The sequence below is a fragment of the Athene cunicularia genome, assembly GCF_003259725.1.
Source record: "Athene cunicularia isolate RWA chromosome 1 unlocalized genomic scaffold, athCun1 chr1_part1, whole genome shotgun sequence".
Lineage (NCBI taxonomy): Eukaryota > Metazoa > Chordata > Aves > Strigiformes > Strigidae > Athene > Athene cunicularia.
The window spans coordinates 101,728,049-101,743,645 of record NW_020799091.1 but is presented as its reverse complement, the minus strand read 5'-3'; positions in this window follow the sequence as shown (position 1 = coordinate 101,743,645).

Genomic DNA, 15,597 nt, shown 5'->3' with positions numbered 1-15,597 from the left:
GCCTGGGAAGAAAGGGGGTAAGGGGAGGGTGTTTAATTTTTGTCTTTGTTTCTCACCATCCAACTGTATTTTAATTGGCCATAAACTGAATTAATGCTTGCCCATGACAGTAATTGGTAAGTGATCCCCTGTATTTATCTTGTCCCATGAGATCTTTAATCTTATTTTTTCCCCTGGCCTGTTGAGGAAGGAGAGTGAGAGAGTAGCTGGGTGGGCATCTAGCAGCTAGCCAAGGCTAACCCACTACATTCCCCTCCTTTTTTTTTTTTTTTTTTTTTTTTTTTTTTTTTTTTTTTTTTTGGTGATGCTATCAGTTCTTTGGAGAGTCAAAAAGTTTGGCAGTGCTGCTGGCAGCAGCTTGCCAGGAAGGAGCACATGCAGGCCTTTAGGGGACAGGAGTGTTGCTGCTCCTTTTCACCCAGCCCATAAATTGCTATTCCCTGCCTGAGAGGGCACACAGTTTCTGATTGAAACAGCGGCCAGTGGCAGTCACAACTCTGTGTCTTTATTTTTTCACATGCAATCCCTGGAAGTATGTTGTCTCTCCTAAGCAGTTTACTGAAAAGTCCCCTTGCAGGTGCTCCGTGCTTGCCTAAGAGATTTATTAGTCCTCTGCAGGTCTGCCCTCATACCATCTCATAGTGAGTCATCCTGACACTGGCATCAGTGAAAGCCCACATGTTTTCCTTGACCTGCTGCCTGTCTTTAGTCAGAGAATTACCCACTGCTCCTGGGGCAATAGCCTGAGCTTACTGCTACTCAATTCTTTTTTTTAAGAAGCAAACCCAAACCATGTTAAGGGGGTCAATTTGCTTGAGGAGACTGCACTATACTCCATACAGATGAGAAACACATGATGATAGGTTACATCACAGGATGACAGGTTGTATTGGGTTTGCGTGGCAATGTTTTGGTAGTGGGGGAACTACAGGGGTGGATTCTGTGAGAAGCTGCCAGAAGCTTCCCCCGTGTCTGACAGAGCTAATGCCAGCCAGCTCTGAGATGGACCCACCTCTGGCTAAGGCTGAGACCATCAGCGATGGTGATAACACCTCTGGGGGATAACATATTTAATAATGGAAAGACAACCTACTGCACTATAACAGCAGCAGAGAGAGGAGCGAGACTACGCGAGAGTAGCAACTCTGAGGACACCAAGGTCAGTGGAGAAGGAGGGGAGGAGGTGCTCCAGGTCCCAGAGCAGAGATTCCCCGGCAGCCCGTGGTGCAGGCCATGGTGAGGCAGCTGTGCCCTGCTCCCGTGGAGGGTAACGGTGGAGCAGATCTCCACCTGCAGCCTGTGGGGGACCCCACACCAGAGCAGGCAGATGCCTGAAGGAAGCTGTGACCCCACGGGAAGCCCACGCTGGAGCAGGCTCCTGGCAGGACCTGTGGCTCTGTGGAAAGAGAGGAGCCCACACTGCAGCAGGTTTTCTGGCAGGACTTGTGACTGTGTTGGGGACCCACGCTGGAGCAGCCTGTTCCTGAAGGGCTGCACCCTGTGGCAGGGACCCACGCTGGAGCAGTTCTTGAAGAGCGGCAGCCTGTGGGAAGGACTTATGTGGGAGAAGTTCATGGAGGACCGTCTCTAGTGGGAGGGACTGCATGCTGGAGCAGGAAAAGAGTGTGAGGAGTCCTTCCCTGAGGAGGAAGGAGCAGCAGAAACAACATGTGATGAACTGACAGCAACCGCCATTCCTTGTCCTCCTGTGCTGCTGGTGGGGAGGAGGTGGAGGAATTGGGAGTGAAGTTGAGCCCAGGAAGAAAGGAGAGGTGAGGGGAAGGGATTTTAAGATTTTGTTTTGATTTTTCATTATCTTACTCTGAATTGGTTGGTAATAAATTAATTTTCCCCAAGTCGAGTCTGTTTCGCCCATGATGGTAATTGCTGAGTGATCTCTCCCTGTCCTTATCTCAACCCACAAACCTTTCATTGTATTTTCACTTCCCTGTCCAGCTGAGAAGGGGAACTGATAGAGCAGCTTTGGTGGGCACCTGGTGTCCAGCCAGGATCAGCCCACCACACAGGCACACCATCAACCACCCTAGTCCTGCAGAGAAGACTCAAGAAAGGGAAACCACCCTTGTCTTGTGGAAAGGAAATTTCCCTTGACATTTGTTTGTAGGCAGAAGTTCCTGTAGGCTCCCTGTTAAGGATAGCTCAGATGGCATGATGCTGCCCAGGTGTTGCTAGTGCATGCGGGTACCCAGCCTGCCAGCTGCAACACAGATATTAACGTTCACCTGACCCCCAGATCTCCCCTTAGTGCATGATTGATGAATACTAATCTACTGTGTCAGTACTTTCCATTATGGGCAGCTGGGGGACTGCCCTCCAAACTGAGCATCCTGCCTTTTCTATTCTAAGCTGGCTGTCACGGTCTCAGGTGCAGCAAAGTTGTGACTGCCAGAGCCCACAGGATCCTGCAGACCCCAGCTGTCTGGGGATGTGAGTTTGGGTGAGCCATGCCCACAGAGGCTGCCATTACGGCAGCCATGGGGCAGCCCGAGGCAGAGCCTGCAAAGCTACAGACTGCTCTGGGGGATCTTCTTTCAAAAAAGCATAGTTGCTACCATGAGGTTTTTAACTAGTCATAGCAAACCGTGGTCCTTGCACGAGCAGTAAATGGCAGAGCTGCACCTCTCCACACAGGACGTGACACTGTCATCTGCCTCCTTCGTCCCTGCCCCAGATGTGGAGGGTTTTTAGAACACTAGTTACCTACTGTTGTTAAAGAAATCCATAGGGACTGTTTAGAAAGATGGTGAGAGAATAGGCATGCACAAATGTTGCCTGCTTCCCCTGTAGGATTGTAGAAGGGGCTCTGGCTCCCGGTGAGCTGGAGCTGCAACTGCACATGAAACCGCCTGCCCGCCGGAGAAGCTCACACCTCCAGGGCCAGACAAAAGGGGTGGCTGCATCCAGGTCTGAAGTGGAGAGGCTGTATAGCACCAACACCCTGCTAAATTTCCTGATGTGTATCCTCAGAGCAAAGGCTCCTCCAGGCAAGGTAAGCAGGGGCGCTGGGGTTCTCTGGAGACATGGTGTTAAGACTAAATTAGCTTCTTTGTTCCTTTGCTTTCCCTTTTTTTTTGGCACACACTTAATTGCTTCATTCCAGCTTTACACAAATGATAGTTTTCACTCTTTTCCAGAATTTTATTTCAGCATCGTAAAAGTCACAAAGACAAATAAATTAAATCCAAGGGGAGGCCAGGCTCTCCCTGTAATCAGGAGTGCCCAGCAGGGAGGGAGGTGAGGAGAAAGTGCAGGACAAAGGAGAGGAGACAACAGCCCATCTTAGCTTCTTCCTCCCGGGAAAGCTCACAGGAAATTCACTGTGTTACTTCATAGGCTTTGGTTACAGAATTTTGAAGTGAGTTTCTCAGTAATGATCAAGTAGTCTTCCCCCCCCGAGAGAGATTGAGGACTTCAGCTAGTCAAGTTGGTTTTGATGCCCACGTCTGACTAGCATGGTTGTGTCTGAGCCCACAGCTCCAGCACCCTTAACAATGGACCAGCTAATGTCTTCCTGTGGAGACAAGAAAGGGATAGCAATCTGAGAGACTAGTGAAGAATTTGTAAGCTGCAGGTTTCTTGAGTGGGCTCCTCCTTCCCTGAGGCTTCCAGTCTCCCCATCTCCTCTCAGGGCCAGAAAGCCTCCCCTTACATATCTCCTGGATGTTGCCTGGTAACAGCAGGTGTAGCATCCTGCTGCCTTTAGCACCAGCAAAAAGACCTGTGGCTATCAAAAGAGTGAGTTATCTTCTTCATGTTCTTTATGCAAAACTGCCTTAGTCCTGATGGCTACAAATCTTGTTAGAGCATGGGGGTCTATACAGTACCTTAATGATGGTATAAAAAAAGAAACCCCACTTTCAAAGGCCCTTTAGCATGAGAAGACACCTAGTATGTACGAAGAGAGCAAGTATACACACAAACATAGTATGAATCATAAGTGAGAGTATAGGTGGCCACATCACACAGGTGGGTGTTCAACAGGAGGGATGCAAGCAGAGAAAGAACATCTGTTCTGGCACATCCCTAATGGCTACTTGAAGACAGGTTTGGTAATCTCTGGTCTAAACTGTAGCATCACTAAACCCATCTGCAATGGCTGAGTTCAGCAGCTGGTCCCCAATCTTCAGTGCTACCGAGTGGTGAAAGCTTGCTTGCACACTCCCAGAGATCTCCACCTTGCACTGTCCACCTCAGCGCTGACAGGGATCTGTCCTGCTTGATACTATGCAGTGGTCAGGTGAGCCAGGACACAGCAGCTCACTCCTCCTCCTCCCCAGCTCTGTATCACCAGCCCTGGTGATGCCTGTTTTGGCTGCTGCATGAGCAGACCAAGACAGTGCAGCAGGGGCCAGATCTGCATAGAGGGGGAAAGCAAACCAATGTCCAAGGCATTGCACCCCTGTGGCAGTGTGAGGTATGCTCCTCTACTTCCCACACTGCTTGCTTTAAATTTGATCAGTGAAGGGAACACCGACCATGCATTCCCCTAACCTCTCCCTGGTCAGAGTTTACTCCATGTCAGCACTGCGGGGTTATTCTTCTGTTTCAGTAGACACTCCTGCTCCAGAATTGCTATCATTGGAATTTTCATATTAATCTTCTAATGCATAGAGAGCAACAAAATGACCGTGACAATGATCTCTGCTGTCAGTCCATCTGAAATATTATCCCAGTGCTTCTCCAGTGCTATTTGGCTACAGAGAGCCTCTGCGGGGAATGGGCTTAATGATGTAATTAAGCAGCTCCTGAGGTGGCCAACACTGCCAAAGCTCCCGGGACTGTAAATGCTCTCTATGATTCGCTCATTTTCTGCAGTCACTTGGAAGGGCTTCCCACCCCACGCCACACCCCACCCCACACCCCACCCCACCTCCGAAGGTTATTTGTCACATGACAAATGCCCTACTGAATCAGATTAATGGGCCATTTCGGCCGCCCAGCATCTTAACTCTGGACAGTGCCAGCGGGAGATGCCATTTAAGGTGAGCATGCGAGCCCAGCTACCAGAGGCAGCCCTTCCTCCTCACTCTCCTCAAGTTTCCAGGCTCTTTATTTGGGCTGTTAGAGGATACATCCTTGCCGAGTCCCTTTGGTATTTACTTAAGGACCTACTGTTGATGAACTTTTCTAGTCCCTTTTTGGACCTGATGATCCTGTCTGGGACTGATGGCCTGTGAGGTTCAGCAGGTGCCCTCAAACTCCAGCTGTGCATAGGGTGATGGATAACAGTTATGGATCCAGCATCACGGCTTCGTAAACCTTGGGTCACACCCCTCCCCCAGCCCAAGGCCTCTCCAAATGACGCTTTCTTTGCTTTCTCCAAGCGGTTGATGAGCTCTTTATATTCTATATGATGGGGAGGTTTGTTGGCTTGTTAGTGTTAGGAAGAGATTATGTAGCTAATGTGTGGGATGTGTAAATGCATTTTTCAGGAGGTTAAAAATAGGATCCTGAAATGCTGATATCTTAAGCTGTGCATATTACCACAGTTGGTTTTTTTGTCTGTCTCCTTACTGAGTTTTCCATAAGTTGTCACATGTGACTAATTCTGGTTTAGTTCCATATTAATGTTGAGTATCAGTGCATTAATCTGAAACCCTTCCTCTAATGATCTGGGCAGCAGAATGTGGGTGTTTTAAACAGACTATTTTCCAGCTGTGTTTTGATCTGCTCAAATGAAACAACTTCTCCCCATCCCGCTCTCTCCCCCCACTGTGCATCACACTGTGGGGGTAGGGTTTGCTTGTGGCTCATTCGAGGACAGGCACTAGCAGGCGAAATAATTTTGTAGTACAAGGCAAAATTCTTGTGGATCATCAGCTAGCTGGGATGACTTGAGAACTAGAAATCAGTATCTCAGTGGTTTCTTCTCCACTTCTGTTTGTCCCTACAAATCAGGGTTTCCTGGAAAGGAAGAAGACCTGTCCTGGCACTTTCAGCAGTACACTGATAGTCAGCTTGAACCCTCAGTTTTTTTTCTGATTGACCCTTCCTCCTGCCATAACATTTTATACCTATACATCAATTCTCACCTGCAAAAAGCTGGTACTTCTCTTTCTGCATTTCTAAAATGCAGCTTCCATTTAGTTACGACTGAGTTATTTCTAAGCGAGCCAGAGCCTGTGATGCGCTGTGCCTGAAGATAGCTAGCACAGAAACTGTGCCTGCCTGGGAAAGTTTCAGATCTCATCTCTTCTGCAGCACTCAGCCCTGAATGGGGGGTGCCATTCGAGTCTGCCTTCCCTGACTCACCCTAAGAAGCTCTGTCTCCTTGCCCACAGAGCAAGAGCAGGACAGCTGGCCTCCTCACTCACACTCTGAACCTTATGTCCTACCATTTCTCCTCCGGTGTGATAAGGAGCATCCACACACCAGCTGTCTAAATAATCATTTGTAGGCACAGAGGTGAAGGTGGTGTCTTACAGTCAGAATGGAAAAGAGGAAAATGTTGCAGCTTTGCAACAAATGTTTATTGTGGAGTGAAGCTTTCTGAGGCAGCTGTCAAAAGCTTTAAAGATGTCCCCACTGTCCAGGTATTTTGAGCAAAAGGCTTAAACTGGTGCCTGTAGGAATTCCAGTTCTTTCTACCCTTGAACTGGGCTCCTCTGTCAGTAAAATTACCTACTGGGGTTCCTTTTTGGCCAGCTGGTGAATGTATAATACATTTATCATTGTTTTACAAAGCCTCTGGTTTTGCTAGCTACTGTGCTCTACTTCAGTACACTTGCTCCCAATTTTGAACCAGGTTCCTTTTGTAGAGCTAGTGACCCCTTCAGTTAGCATCCTTAATTGCTCCCTTTTGTCTTGCCTCATTTTAAATCTCTATCATGTAGCTATGAGTAGCACATGGAGAGTGGGTCCCTAAGACCCACGATGGTCAGTGGAAAGGCCACTCAGGAGCAGATGCCTACACTGTAGGCAGATAAAAGGAAGTAAGAGGAACCCAGAGTCTGGAGAGAGATGATTTTCTCCCATTCAGGCCAAGGTTATCGTTTCCAACTGGGATTTTTACATCTGTACTGCCACGAGTCTGTAACAACTACAGCACGCACACACATACACACACATATGTTGGCTGCCTCGTCTCTCATTCAGATCTAGTTTAGCATGCAAGTTCTGTGACCAAATGTATACATTTTGGGTTGAGATGACTCATTTGCTTGATTCCACTGACTGTAATACATAGTGCAAAAGCATAAAAGCATTGACAAACTGCATGGCTTGGACTCATATGACCAGGATAGCAGGAAGAAAATGCAGGTCTTGCTTTTTTGGTGGTGTGTCTAGTGAATTCAGAGGTTGGCTCTGTACACTTGCCAGATGGGAAAAGTAGTTATCATGAGCAAATCCAGGGCAGTCCAAAGTGTAAAAACAAGTCTGTAAGTTTTTGTAATCACAGAGGGCTGGAGAAGGTGTAACACAAGTAACCCTGCTTACCCCATGCTTGTAGATTGATTGTTACTCAGGAGTGAGTGAGTGGAGTAGGCAAATCTTAGAAGATGATGTAGGAATAAACCTTCTCTGACGAAAGAGAGTGGAGAAAATTGACAGAAACATTGAGAGTCTCTTTGTATTGCCATTACATTCACTGACATTTAATGACAAAAGCATCAGTGATTAAGCACGTTCCCCACCCTGCCGTGCAATCCACTACTGATGACCACAGTGTTTGTGGCCCTCATCAATGGCAGCTATTATGTCCATGTCCTGGATGCCATGGGAGGACTGTCAGCCACACAGGGCTCTTCTGTCAAGCAACAGCCATTGACTTCCATGCAAGTGGTGAGGGCTTGAAAAGAAAGGTACCAGCAAAGCTGTTGAATGCAAGGCTGGAAGCAAATGCCATGGGTGACATAAGTCCTTCTGCAGAGATGTCCATAACTATATTGTGAGGGTCCACGAAGGCCCCTATATGACTAGGCAGCCTTGGTGACCAGAGCAGTCACGCCTCCCTGAGCCAAGCTCAGGATAGGAAGGTGAGCACAGCCATCAACTCCCGTGATGGTCTCCTGTGGGGAGCAATGGCCAGGCAGGTTGCATTAATTTGGCAGCTTCTCCCACTTGCACTGCTCAGAAGAAGCAAGCATGGAGGATTGGCTCACAAATGCCGAGCACCAACTTACCCTGGAAGTCTTGCCCACCCAAAATTGGGTAGTGTTTCACTGGCAGGACTTGCATGATGAGAGAGGAGGGCAGTATCTCCACTTCTGATCCCAGGAATAAGCTCCCAAAAGGTGACATGGAGCACTGGAGTACACTTGCAGATAATGGTCTTGACTGTGGCCACTCACATCCAGAAACTGGATGACTGGAAGCACCCCAAGGGTGATGCAGCCCCACGTGTCCCTAAGGGCCTGGTCACAATCAGGCAGAGGAGTCCAAGCATGGTGGCCACTCAAGAGGAAATCCTTCCATCCTCACCCTTTGGGGAAAAAAAGTTTGGGACTGCAGGAGAGCTGAGCACGCACACGACCAGTGTGATCAAGCAATGCCCGTTTATTACAGCTAAGAAAGCCCTTTTATAATGTTCTCCCGCACACATGAGTAACATGCAGGACAAGCCCTCAAGACTGGACAGTTAACTTAGCCCGCGCTTTAAACCTTCTTATGATTGGATAAAAAGTGCCACATCAGCCTCGCCAGGCTTCCTGCCTTGGGGAACTTCCTCTTCCATCCCAACCCCTTCCGGGGGTTGTTTGTCTCGTCGAGTTTCTCCTCCCTCATTCAGGGTCACGTCCTTATCGCATTCTTGCTCAGGCTGAGGCTCTTATCACTCTTGTTCTCACGCAGGATTGCTCACATGGCCATTCTCTTGCAGAAAGTCCTCTTGAATCACAACATGGGACAACAGATGTCAGGTGTCCTCCCAGTACTGCTTCAGGATTAGGCTCCCACCCTCAGCCCTTGGCCCACTTGCAGATCACACTGTCCAGACATGAGCAGGGAGGTATATTGGAGAAGCCAGCTTTGTAATGCCATTCAGGACCAGCACCAGGAAAGACAGAAATGGAGATTTTTTTTGGCATTAAGCCTTAAAAGGGAGATGATGTGTGTATGAACTGACGTGGGGAGTGACACTTTAATGGAAGACTGATGAAAGGATAGTGCGGTACTTTGTAGGAGGGATGGCAAGTGAGGGAGACAGGGTTTGGTGAGGTCACTTAGCTCCTGAAAGTGCCAAACCATACGTGCAGTCGAATTGTTTAGCCCTGGAGGCTGGATTATAGATACTCTGAAATGAATACCTTGAATTTCGGTTGTAATGGGGACGTGAGATGCCTCAGGACCAAATGCTTTGATCAGCAGATCCACACTTATTACACTGCATTAATTGCTAAGGTAGGCTCAGCCAGATGTCACACTGGCTTTCTCTTCATCAAAAGCAGCAGCAGCATGAAGTTTTCTATGCATCTCAGCACTCATTTCCTGTAGAACAGCTTTTGTATTTCATGGTTCCCCTGCTGTCTTTTCCAGTTGCTTGAACAGCTCTGTCTAATTCAACCCTGGAAAAACTTGCATTTCTTTTGCAGTATCGAGACCTATGCGTTACCCTCTTTCATAAAGTCCTGAGCTGAAGGCTCCCAAGCTGGAAGTGATACAAGATGAAAAATGTTATATGTTTACAGAGCCAATACTTTGCCTGCTTTTAAACTAATTAATACCTTTGTTCACAGATAGGAAAAGGTTGACAGAGCTTATTAAATTCTAATTATTTATTATTGATGAAGTATCAATTGTGGACCAGAGTGTCCTTCAGCTAAGTGCCATCAAAGCAGATTAAAAAAAAAAACATTTTCAAAGAGTTTACAGTTTATGTAGTCTGCAACCAGGTGGGAGGAAAAGAATCTGAACAGAATTATAAACAAATCCATGGGTTTGTGTTAACGGAGCTAGAGTTTGTTCTTGGGTTGTGTAATAGTCTGCAGCACTATAAAAAAAATGAAGGAACCATTATGCAGTAGCAAAACGTTGAGGACTTTATTGTGTACATTTACGAAGTAGTTTAGTCAAAAGCATATGGAGCCGTTTAAAATGCCATTCAGCTAACACTGACTTGCCTACACTGTGCATATATTTGGTGTTTATTGTAATTATAGGTTCACAGAGATGGATCTACAAAGTATGTATTCTTAATGTAGTTGACTGCGTGATAGAGGCCTATTTTTATTATGGCCTTTGACTTACAAATTTTCCTAAGTTGTCTATTTAAATGTGAACTTTTAAATATAAAAGTCTATGTTAATGAGAATCTTGTGTATTTTATAAATCCACAGAGATGCGGACCTCAAACAGCTCCCAATTATGTCAAAATAGAAATAATAGTAGTATTTTCTGTCTTTCTTCCCAGCCAGCAAGAGAAATGGTTTGATTAGGTGTTAGTTGTGCTTGTGTTTCTGCATGCTAGTAGGCTAAGAGAGTTTACCGGGGAAAAAGTGAATCTTCATGCTCACTTCTGATTCTTGGTGTCTTGCCTGCATACAGACATTGCATTTTGAACAGGTATGTATTTTAGGTATGCTAACTTGCTAGGATTTCTGACATAGAATTGCTTGGTTTTGCCAGTGTGATATAGAAGTGTTGTGGTGGTATTTTGTTTTTTTGTTGAGTGTGGTTTGGTTTTTTTTAAGGTAAATTTTATAATCACAAAATGTGATCTTTTACTCTACATCAGTCTCAGCAGCATTAGGGATTTCATGTGGGCTGATGATGGACTGGACTAATCTCACAAGTATCTCGCCTTGTGCTTTGACCACCGCATCACAAGCAGGCTGCAGCCCGTGTGAGTGCAGCCAAGCGCTTGGAAGTGAGCTGTGAGTATATCTTCAAGGCCCTGAGAGCAGGAGGGAGATAGATAAGAATGCATAATATATTGAAGTCTCAGGATCTTGCATTGCTCAAGCACATGTTTTGAATGCATAGGACTGCTAATGCTGCAGAATGCTCCTTCTTTCAACTAAACTTGTTATAGCACTCACATATGGCTACCAAAGCCATATGCCAGGGTTTATGATTTTAGGCAGATCAATAGAAGGCTGATGCACATAAAAGCTGTGGTGTTGTTTTTTATTTCAACATGCTTGGTTCCCAAGCCTCAGATCATGCCTTACAGTCAGGATAATTATTAGAAAGTCCTCTAGAGCAAACCAGTAAGAAAAACTGAGGATGTGGGTGTTTATTTCATATCCTCAGGGCTTCAGAGTTCTGTCTCTGCTTCCTCTTAAAGTAGGGCAATAAACCCTCCCCAGAAAGTAGGTTTGTATGTCTCCTCCTTCCAGAAACTGTGCAAGGTTTAATCTTCTGCTCATAAAATGCACTTGAGGTTTTTGCCCCTTGTTTATTTTGTATTGAACTGATTTTTAACACAGAACTCCACAACTTCCCCTATCTGAATAAAAAAAAACCCACAACCAAACCCTCATGACTACCTTACCAGAGCCTTCTTAGGCCCCTTTTCCCTTTCAGGTTCAGTTAACTTCATGCTATATATAAGGTGGCACAAGCTGGGCAGGAGAGCCTCCTCCCAGTGCTGAACTCTGTGAATCCCACTGTGTAGGCAGGCTATTCTTCTGGGATAAATGGGAAAAGCATGTTTGAAACCTCTGCAGCTGAGGACTTGAGCCATCTTGTGTCCCATATGCTGAGGAAGGCTCCTGTCAGTGGGCTTATCACTAGAAAATAGAAACTATGATGAGACGAATTAACTCTTTATACTCTGAAGTCATCAAGAGCTGTATCTCTTCATTATGGTACATTGATTGGATGCAAGTTTGAGGTGGCCATGGGGCTGAGCCTGTGCTTCAGGAAAGACAGGAAGGAAAACCCTGGCTTCCTTGGCACATCCACCTGCAGCATGGTGGTGAGGGGTGGGCAATGCCTGGTCTCACTGCTTCCTTGTGCCTCTTCTGTCCCAGGAGCAGTGATGTGAAAACACACGCATCTTCCCAGAGCAGGATTCACGTGGCTTTGCTGCAGGGGCAGAAGGGATTTACAGGTCTACAGAGTTTAGCAGTTTAGGTGGCAATATGGGTAAGGTCTGGAAGCTCCCTGAACTTGAGCCCTTTCCCTTAGCAGGTATCTGAGGCTCGTTTGCTGTTACTCTTACAGTCAGACATCCAATAGATTTCTAATTGCACGTACTTTTTAAATGTGGCATTACAAAGAGAAGTCAAAAATGCCATTTACTTACCTGCCACAAAACGGAGACTACCTTTTCATCTGGAGTTGAGATTTGAAAGCTGAAGCCACCTTCAGTGTGCATTTATACTGTTTAGCTTTAGCCATGAGCTCAGTAGCAACTTCAACTAAAATCATACCAAATTCCAATTCCTTAATATTGCCAGAAGGCTAGAGAAGGTGGGAGTTCTGAGGAATCTGCAAAATCATAATTCTGATTTGCATTATCTCATTTAACCATTATGTTTAAGCATTATATTATTTGATCAAAGTCATGTCCAGAATGATGATTCAGCCCTCTGGTGGGACTGGTATATGTTCACCAAAATTAAAGAGAGTTTATTCTCCGATGTGTTGCTCGCTTAGAAGTTCTGGGTTTTATTCTAATGATTCTGTGTCACAAATGTGATTCTGCATTAAAATGTCAATACAGGCCAAAGGCTATAACAGTTATATTGGCTAGACACACTCCACTGTGTATTTCAATTTTAAAGAGGGCCTATATGTCTGCATTCCATTAAGGCCCCACTTTACGCTGCCATGTTCTAGAAGTGCCTATCTGAACCAGGTGTTGTGGATGTTAAATGTTCCCTGAGGTTTGCACCAGCTGCTGTACACTCAGTGACTAGCACCCTTCAAGGAATCCTGGCAAAGAGATACCGCTGGGGGAGAACACAGTGGATATCTAGGAAATCTCCAAAATTACTGAAAGGATAAGTAAAGATCAATTCCTCAGGGCTTATTTTGGTACAAGAACTAGGGAGCATCAAATAAAATTACTATGTGGAAGGTCCAAAAGAAGAAAAAAGAGGTGGTTCTTCACAAACACGTACTTAGACTGTCATAGGATGCTAAAATGCATGTTGGCTAAAGAGTGGAAGGCAGGTTGTGGAAAAGATCTTTACTCAGGGGAATTTAATACAAAACCAGTATCTTTGGGGCAGGCAGATTCTCTAAACCATGGTTTTACACAAGGCATGAAGAATACCCAGGGAAAGCAGGACTGCAAGCTTGCCATGCTCTGACACTCTTCTCCAGCCTTCCATTTTTGGTCACCATAGGATGCAGGATCTGGGTTAGGTGGACCTTTTCTCTGACACCATATATCCATTTCTGTGTTTCTTCTATTCTTCATTCTTTCTGTTCTCCTCTGGGTTGGCTTAGGAGAGCCTTGGTCATGTCAGTGCTATGCAGTGCAAACCAGACTCTTCTCTCTCTGAGCCTCCATTGGGGGGTCCCATACACCTTTTGGAAGGTGTTGTCCGATCCCTGCCTAAGGCATTGATCATGCATTGAAGAAGGCCAGGGTGAGGGTGTTGGATGTTTTCTGGATAAACTACAGATCATAAGTTGGATGGGGATCATGGATGAAATCTTTTTGTGACTTCAGGTGTTTCCTTCTCTCAGCAGAGGCTGAGAGTTGCTCCATTCTCTGTGAGCACATGAACCTTCAGTGTGCCCCAGTATCAACAGATGTGATAGAGGACACCCTGACACCCTCTCTGGTCCAGGTCAGAGCTGGGGCTTTAGGGGTGTCCTTGGCAAGAAGCAGAAGGAGGCTTGGCCAGTCCTCCTTGAGGGAAAGCTGCCTGTCATGGGCTAGCTCCTCCTGCCTCCCTCTTCATTTATGGGGACTTTTAAGGTTAACATCTATCCTGGGGCATTGAATACAGAGTTTCATTCTCTATATCTAGGTTTCATATACCTTTTCTATACCAACCATATAAAATTCAGTCTTTGCAAAACATAGGCTGTTGACTGCTACGCTCTTTTGGCTACTGAATTTTGGTACCCCACAGACTTTCATAGCAGATTTTCTAGCAACCATACTGGCAAGTCCAGCCAAGTGCCTTGGCAATGAAGGTTTTCTATGCCAGAAAAACAAAAGATAAACTGTATTACAATGCTCTGTGTAGGTAATGGGTACAAATGATATTTTAAAAAAGACCTGGTAGATTGCACCTCAGTGTTTTGTTGTTCATTGCTTATGTCAGCTCTGGGCAGAATTTATTCTGTCGCAAATAAGGGGTTTCTAACAATCATACCTCAAAGGCAGGTGATGACTATCTTTTGCCATGCTGTATCAGAGAGCACTGGCAGCAGACCAGGGGCTCCATAATAGCTCTGCAGGTGCCAAAGCCAGTTTTGCTGTGGTTCAGCTCCCCAGATACAACCCTTACAGCACCGATGAGCACAGTCCCTCCAGGTGGTCACTGGGCAGCACATGCCTAAGACACCGAGTAGGATTCCAGTCACTACAGCTGATACAACACTGTAACATCAGACTTGTTGTTCTTGGGCTGGATCCCAGCTAGGCTAAAATGTTGGTGCATCCCCATGTTGCCTGAACACTCCAGACACCAGCAGCTGTGCCCCGGGGCCATTAGTATTCGAGATGGCTGCCGTGGGCCAGCACAGCTGCATGGCAGGCCGAAGCACAGGCTTCAGTGCCCTCCCTCCAGGCAGCCCTCAGAGGGGTGCTCTGGGCCTGCAGTTTTAGGGGTTTCATCGCAGGTGGGTGCCTCATGGAGGGCAGCGCTGGTTCCCAGTGAGCGGCGGTTACTGTGCTGCCGTTGTAACAGGGTGAGAAGCCACCGCGCCAGCCACGTGCCAGAGCCCCTGGGCCCAGGGCCTCCGCGCCTGCTGCCCTGGGGCCTACCAGAACAACCCATGGCAGTACGGCCTCCTCCTCGAGCGCCAGACACCTTCTTCACACACAAAATCATAAATATAGACCTCTCCCTCCCCAGCACCTCTTTTTTTTATAAAGTGGGTTGAGGGATAAGGCTGTTAAACGGAAAATAAAACCAGCTTCTTCCATATTTATTTGTTCTAGGATTTTAAATTTTTTTCTCAAGGGACTTAGAAATCAAGTCACGTTGCCAGAGCTCGGTTCCCTCCTGACAGCCTGGCAGGGACCATTGCTGGCCCTTGGGTTTGTTCCCATCTCTATGCAGGGGTTAGAGGGGTGCAGAGCTTTTTCCATAAACCCTTTTTGGAGCAGTGGCATATGGAGTAAATGGGATTTTGTCTGTTTTTCCCCAGCCCTCATACTAATTAAATGGAAAAAAAAAATCCCGCGTGCTCCTCAGAACTATAGCCTGAAGCAGCGCTTAGGCATAGTTAGTTGGACTTGGTGTGGTGACCAGCCACAAACCAGCCATAATTACCACGTCCTGTGTTGGACCACGAGCAATGTCACAGTTATTTCAAGGATCTGCTTCCTGCAGGTGCTGGTCAGCCTCTGCTGAGGGGTGTCTGCCCTGTGCCAGCTAATTTTCTCTGTTTTTAAAAATGTGTTTATTGGCATCATTTAAAAAGAGTAATGTCTACTTATCTGAAACCAGTGTGGGTGCTTTTCTCCATTGAGCTACCTTAGAGAAACTAGGTTACAAGCACAGG